At 26.6% G+C, this 8,290-nt stretch overlaps 1 long non-coding RNA gene across 1 annotated transcript; it reads right to left on the bottom strand.

The window, feature by feature from the left end:
* Positions 1-5,773: 5,773 nt before the first annotated feature.
* On the bottom strand, positions 5,774-8,116 carry LOC114941737 (uncharacterized). The gene is made up of 6 exons (XR_003821696.2): positions 7,943-8,116; positions 7,093-7,170; positions 6,811-6,898; positions 6,547-6,633; positions 6,175-6,259; positions 5,774-6,019 (listed from the first exon to the last, which is right to left on the bottom strand). It is a non-coding gene; the product is annotated as an uncharacterized LOC114941737 (long non-coding RNA).
* Positions 8,117-8,290: the final 174 nt, after the last annotated feature.

Below are 8,290 nucleotides of genomic sequence, written 5' to 3'. Positions count from 1 at the left end.
GATCTCCTACAACATTCAAGAGAGATTAGAGTAAAATATATATACATTATTTTCATTTTGTACAACATATACCGCGCGAGTTATATGTAGTTTAATTACCACTACTCTCTGACGGAAAAATTGCAGTGTCATTAAAGAGAAGTAATTTAGATTTTTCTCTAGAAAATAAAGAGACAATAAATTTGCTATTCGAGAAACGAGTAAAAGTATAGACCGCGAAATTATTGTCACTCGCAATCAATTCGCGATTGCTATGGACGTTGCGTCGCGCCCGAAGCAAAAGAATTTTGCTCCGTACAATAAAATTATTAGTCAAACAAAATCGCTGGCATAATATGGAGATCAGAGAAATTTATTACAAGATGGAGAGTAAGATTCTTTCAATTCTTTACTCATTATCCTTTTTAGTTCAATTGTTCTTTACGTAGTTAATCTTGCGTAAGAAATTTTTCTATTGTCCAATAAAATCACTTGAAATGTTGCATAAATGTAAATTATTTAACGTATCAATAACTTTGATCACAGAATGCAACGAAAAAGTTACTCTGTAAATATAGATACTAAAAAATGTTTCAAAAAAGAATTACTCGTAAAGAATTGCAATTTTCTTCGAAATTAAAAATTAATTTTACATTAACAAAATACAGCTGCTATAAGAAAATATCTAAGATATTTTTGTTTATGTATAAATGATTTTTCTACGAATTTATTTTTATATAATTATCAAATATATTTATATTATCAAGATTGATGATAATAATTATAAAATATATAAGGCATACTATAAATACTGATATTATTTAATTAATATCCTAATTAATTGCATAATTATTTTATATATAAAAATAAATACGTGCAAGAGAGAAAGACCAGGTGTACAAAAAAGTATCGACCAATCTGATGATGATTATGCAAGGAAGAGAAACGCATACGCGAGAAGCGAAGTAAGAGAGCTCATTGGGACTGCGTTCATCACGTAACCACGGGAATAAGGGATAAAGCGTACAAACGTCGTGCCCTTGGGCCCCGTTTCCATGGTTACTGTGAACTCAATATCCACGTCACCCGAGGGTTTCACAGCCCGGGGCTGTCATCCCTCGAATCCATCCGGCAGAACGCTCTTCGTCCTCCCTCTCTCTCTCTCTCTCTCCCTCTTATATTCTCTCACCCTTTCGCACTACCCTTGCCGTTCCGCGCTTCGTCTTCCTTTCTCTCTGTCCTCTCCACGTCGGGCTGATTATATTCCATTTCTGGATCGCCCTGGTCACCTTGATGCCGCGTCCTTCGATACACGACATGAAGCGGAATAGCCGTCGGCTACGCGGAAGGCTTGAAATTCGAGGATATCCTCAGACAAAATCCCATCGTTATTGTCCGTATAAAAATCGAGGCTAAGGTTGATATTTTACTTTGCGTTTGATTTTATTGTATATATATGTTTTCTTCGTCTTCCATTTGGCTTTGTCTTCTTATTCTCGTAGAAGGTACAAAAATAATTCAACCTCAACCACACATGATGAAGAAATGATAGCTAGACATTTTGATAGGTGTAATAAACACGGATCTTATTTGTATAAATTGAAATAAAAATTACATTATTAGAGAAAGCTGTGCCGAAGGATAATTATTATATATTTTTAAATCAATCTTCGTCTTTAACATTTAGTTATCTAGTTCTCGTTTTCTCTAATATACTTTCTCCACGAGGCTTTGCAAGCAATGAATAAAATATATTACTACTTTTTACCCTATTTTAATCTCAAAAAATAATTAATATTATCTTAGTATTCTTTATTATGTCTTGAAAGAAAGTAGATAATAAAAAATTTATTTAATTTAGATTTAAATATCATGGAAAAAAAGAGAAAAAAATTACTCTAAATAGCATATCTTTCCTCCTTTTTAATAGTAAAAAATATCGTGATTAATAATAAAATATTTTACAAATTATTATTTAATGAGTAATATAAATACAATACATTTATCATAATATATCTGATTTAAGAAAGAAGAATACAGTTATAAAATCATATAAAAAATCTTTGTTTCTTTTTCTCAACACTGATGAATATATCCAAATAATTTTTTCTTTCACATATTTAACTGTTTACTATTTAAATAAACTCTATCTGAATTTTTATTATAATTGGAATAAAGTCAATTGTTTTGACATCTTGTGATTATTTGTAACTGATTATTAATAATTAATTTTTCATGAAAATATAATTTTTAAATTTGATCGCAAACGATCAAATCATAGTTTATTTATTTCTAAGCAGAAATAAAAATACTAAGAAGAAGTAATGGTTTCCGAGAAAAAAGTACAGGTAAGATCGAAAATAATTTTATAGAAGAAAGATTTTATAGAAGAGATGTCATTCTTATACATATACATATATGTACAATATTGTTCAGATATGTATTTACAATCTTTTTTCAAAGAATTAAAAAAAATATTTTAATTATTTTTTTAATTGCAAATATCTTTAATTATCTTTTTAAATATAATCTCTTTTTAAAGAATTAAAAAAAATATTTTAATTATCTTTTTAAATACACTTATTCTCTTTCTTAAGTAAATATGCGCGATTACTTTGTAAGGAATTAGAGATATGAAAAAATTATTCATTAAAAAATTATTTTGCATGGATAGTAATATTATGTGATATAATTAGTTTTTTGTAAATAAAAAAGACTTGAAAATTAACTTTGTTTTATTATTATATTATGCTATATTAAATATATTAAGATATAACATACCGTGTTAAAAAATAAATTATTACATCTTCTCTATATATATTCTTCCACTTACACAAAAATTAATCAAATCATATGTCACCAAACAAAATAACTTTTAAAATAATTGTTTTGTATCTTTAATTACTTACAAAATGTCCATTTAAATCATCAAACATACTGTGTGTATTAAAATTGCATTTCTATAATATTATGATATCTAAAATATATATAAATTATTCATTACTAGATTACTTGGAAATACGCAACGAATAAATACATTCTGATAATAGCAATAGATAACTATAACTACACGTTTTAAGTATGTGATTTACTCTTTACTGAAGATATCGATATATTTATCAATTCTCTTTCATCGTTAGTATTCGACATAAGATGTAGAGTAAAATTAATCATTTGCATATTAAAAGCAAGAGAGGTATGTGATATTGCGATATACATATTTCAAATCCTAAAATGTTTTTAACATACTTAACATATAATTTTCTAAACTTTGTTAAATCTTTAGAGATAGCAAATTGTGTGTGATATTTCTTTAAATGGTTAGATTGTGAGTATTTATAAAATCGTATAAAACCTTACATAAAAGATTTTAAATTTCAATCAATAATAAAATTTAATTGCAGATAAGAGCACTTTTTGATCAAATACAAAGCAATTGACAGTGGCTAATGACATCGATCCATATTAAGACCCACCTTAATCATACGGAAAATGACTGAACATTTACAATCATATACGCAAATAAGTAAAATTATTTTATTTGATAAAGAAAAAAGGAAAAAAAGAGAAAATCTCATAGAGAATCACAAGCAAGAATTATTATAAGCCAAACAATATTTGCTTCGATGAATAATCGTCACATAGCTTCGTCAAAATTCATCACTGACATTCCGCTTCGCGAAAATTCATTAATCACGGAAATTAATTAATAATCGTGAAAATTAATATTTATATCATCGGAAATAATAGGGTTTAATATTTTCCAGTATTTATCCGATCACTTTGAAAGAGTGAGGGAAATAATGAGATGTAATATACCTAAAATAACACATAGTTATTTGCCCACCCGAGTTTTATCATTGCATGAATGACAATATAAATAACAATATCGTATATAAATACATCGCAATGCGATGCGTCTTCAAAAGTTATTTAATTATGCGAGCAAGACTCACCCATTGTAATTGTAATAGTAAAATATGTAACAAATTATATACGAATACATAAAAAACTATTATTAACAAAGCCAAATAAACAATATAAATGAATAACTTTTATATAAAAAATTAGAATTGATAAATTAAAAGAATAAATTATTATAATTATACAATCATTTATACAGTTTCTAATTACAACACACAATTATTGTTGACATATTCTTTATAAAAAATAATGAATTTAAAAAATTGAATTAGATTAATTTTTTATACATTATATAAATTGTCTTTCTTAAATTGAAATATTTATCTTAATTATTTGTTATTCATTCATTTTGAGGTAACGGACTATCTACAATCTACAGCCTACAATCTACAATCTACGTTTTAAATCTACATCTCTACAATCAAATATTTATTGAAATCGTTACCTCGTAATAAAATAAGTTTATCACTCACCAATCGATGCGCAAATAGCGGAGTTGACTGCATTGATCGAAGCTGCGTTGATCTGTAACATACAAATAGAATATAAATTATAGTAACATTTTAAATAATTAATATCTAAAAGTTAGCTTATTTTGGACATTAAAATAGTCGACGTTTCTAATAATCAGTAGATATATAAGTGAATAATTTTATAAATTTTATAAAGATTATTTTTTTAATATAAACTTATAATATTTATAAAGAGTATCTAAATTTTTCTTTATATAAATCATTGAAATATATGTATAAATAGAATTAATTATATATATGCGTAAAAAAATACGTGATTTATAACAAATCAAATATTTTATATATATATATATATATATATATATATAATATTTATGTAAATATTATATAAGTATTATATATATATTTATATTCAAAAATATATAAATAATAAATACTTACCACAAAGTTGCTCGGCTGGCGCCCGATGCCTCCCAGGCCTGCTCCTCCTCTCAGGTCAAATTGGTCAGGATTGCCAAAGTCTGTTCACTTAAACGCGCGATACTTTTCACGACACTCCCGCACTTGAACGCGGGAAATTTTTTTGACACTTTCGCAATTAAACGCACGATACTTTTCACGACATTTTCGCACTTGCACGTGCGACACTCCCGCACTTAAACGCGCGACATTCTCTTCAATGTTGTCAAATGTGTCTTATTGTTAGACACTCGCCTTATGTCGATCAATTTGCTTAATTTTATGGCGAAGTTAAGCACATTATATGTGCTTTATTAATCATGTAATAACCGCGCCATTTGTTAATAATTAGTATTTTATATCTCTCATTTTCAATTAAAATAAATTATATGCTAATTTAATAAAAATTAATATTAATATTAATAAATTAATATTATATACAAAAAAATTGTGTACGTTCTTTATTACGAATTTGTGAAAACGCAATAATCAACTTTAATCTATTCGCGACTTGCAATTAACATGACTTGTATTTATTTCCGATTTATTACATTAAAAAAAAATAAATAAAATAATATATAATTTGTAAATTTGTTCCGCAAATTTTATATATATAATTGTTACTTTTTCTTTTAGTTTAAAATTATTATATATTTTTCAAAATATCCACAAAATATATATGATACGTGTATTATTTTAAAATATATATTAGTTTTTACTAACGTAAACTCAACTTATGAATCAACATGAATGAATGGAGTACAAAATATTATATAATATAATATGTATAAAATTTAAATATTATAATATTAATAAATAATTATAAAACAATTTAATCATTTAGAACTTATATACAATTAATAATTGTTAATATGTTCTTTTAAAATAAATTTAATTAAATATATTATACACTCTAAAACATATTTATTCTCCTTTTCTTAAACTATAATATTCATAATATATAATTTTTATAATATTTTTAATCTTTATTTAGTAATCCATTCATTTTAAGGTAACGGAACTAATATCTACAAACTCTACAGTCTACACAATCTACAATCTAAATCTACACATTTTTCCACACAATCTAATCTCTACAAAACCGTTACCTTTTGTAATAAAATTTACCACTCACTTATCGATGCGTAACAGTGCAGTTAACTGCGTTAAGGATACGTGTTGATCTGTAACATATAAATAAAATACAAATGATAGAAGCGCTCAAATAATTAATATTTTAGAAAATAATATAATTAGATATGCAATTATATAATTAATTAATTTTATAAATTTTTATTTAATATAATAATTGAATTAATATAAACCAAGCAATAAATACCAAATAATAAATATAGTTGCTCTACTAGTGCCTGATGTCTCTTCCTGATCTTCTCCTCTCAGATTGCCAAGATCGTTACGTTGATCTGTAATATGCAAATAAAATTCTAATTATAGCAACGCCCAAATTAATTAATATTTTTGAAAATTATTACTATACGCATTGGATTTCATTTTCCATGCGTAAAATATCAAGCAAAAACATAGTTAAATAATTGTATAAATTTTTATTTAATATATAAATATTTTTTATTTAATTTATAATAATTTTATTAAATTTTATTTTATTTTATTTTATAATTTTTTCAAATAATAAACTGCTTATAAATTTTTATTTAGTAATTAAATTTAATAAGTCAATAAAAATACTCACTCCATAGTTGTTCTACTGATGTCTCAATGTCTCTTTCAAACCTTATCTCTTCTTAAATTAATTGTCAAGATTGTCAGTTGTGTTGATCTGTAACATATATTAATAAAGTTTAAATTGTAGCAACACACAAAATAATTTTAGAAAAGTATTATGATATATGTTAAATTTTATTTTGGATGCATATAATATCAAACAAAAATATAGTTAAATTTGTATAAATTTTTATTTTAATAGTAATTGAACTAATTAGCCAAAAATATTTACCCTATGGTTAATTATTTCGTCAGTGCTCGATGTCTTTCTTAGATCTGCTTCACCTCTCAAATTGTCAATAAGATCGTGTTATATTGATCTGTAATTGTACAAATAAAATTCAAATTATAGCAGCATTAATTAAAATAATTAATATTTTAGAAAATTATTGCTGTACGCATTAGATTTTATTTTCCATGCGTATAATATCAAATAGAAAGTTGAATAATTATATAAATTTTTATTTAATGAATAAATGTTAATTAAACTAATACACAAATAATGACTACTAACCTGCTTATTGTTCCATCGACGTCTCGACCTCCTCTTTCGCTCTAATTTCACCATTGCGTCGCTCCTTCTCAGCACTCACTAGAGAAAACAATTAATTACAATAAGCGCACACTAGCGAAAACAAATAATTACATACGATCACGCGCGCACTTATCATACTCGAATAATTAAAGAGCGCACAACATTTTCGACACTAATGGCGGGCGATACACTCGATTATGGCGGGAAAATAACGCGGAAGAAGCGCGCGAGCTCACGACAGCGACATTTCGATATCTCGACATCTCGATATCTCGACATCTCGATAGCTCGATAGCCTAACTTTGCGCCGTACAAATAGCGGAGGTTATTTTCGATTATTTTGTTCATTTAAACGAAACAATCGAAAATGATTAAAATATGATTTACTTATCAATTAAATATATTTAGAATTGATACGTCCCATGTTCACGATTTTGTTACTTATGATGTTAGCTTTACATTATCAATACGATGCGTTAATATATATTGTCACGCGAATAAAGCGAGCAAAATATTTGCTTCGACAAAAACAATAAACGTTTCGCAATAATAAAACATACTTACGAGTTACTTAATCGTAGAAAATGAATAATGCGCAAAATGACATTTACTCAGAGAATAATTCCATAATACTTCTCGCAATATCGCGGCTCGAAAAATAATAGGTAACTGTATACAGAACGTGGCGTATCGCTGCTTACCTATTTGAGGTTGAATGACAACAATATGACCGCGTAAATAGTGATATATCGCACGTCGCCGAACGCCAAGCTTACATAGTGAACTATCTAGAGTTATACAAATATGATTCCAATTATGATTTGCTCACCAATTAAATCATGATACAGGATCCAGCTGCATGCCCCACGCGTTTACGGTAGTGTTTCGCTATAAACTCTGGACTCCGGAACGACGTCATCGGCGTCACGTTGGTTATAGATTACAGCAAGAAAAACGCGCGAAGTTTAAATACGATATTTGCGATTTCTAGAGACTAATTTCACATGCGCATGAACAGGAATTTTTACAAATTATCGATCGTACAAAAACGTCGTATTTATACGCTATGCAGTTGAAAATAATTAAACTATACTTTCAATATTTGACAAATAATTGGGAAATATAGAAATAAAATATAATATCGCGTATAATACATTTCAAACGCATAAATTCCATG

This window comes from Nylanderia fulva, unplaced genomic scaffold, assembly GCF_048542155.1.
Source record: "Nylanderia fulva isolate GAGA-0341 unplaced genomic scaffold, ASM4854215v1 Scaffold5, whole genome shotgun sequence".
Taxonomy (NCBI): Eukaryota; Metazoa; Arthropoda; class Insecta; order Hymenoptera; family Formicidae; genus Nylanderia; species Nylanderia fulva.
This window is presented reverse-complemented; position numbering and strand designations above follow the sequence as displayed.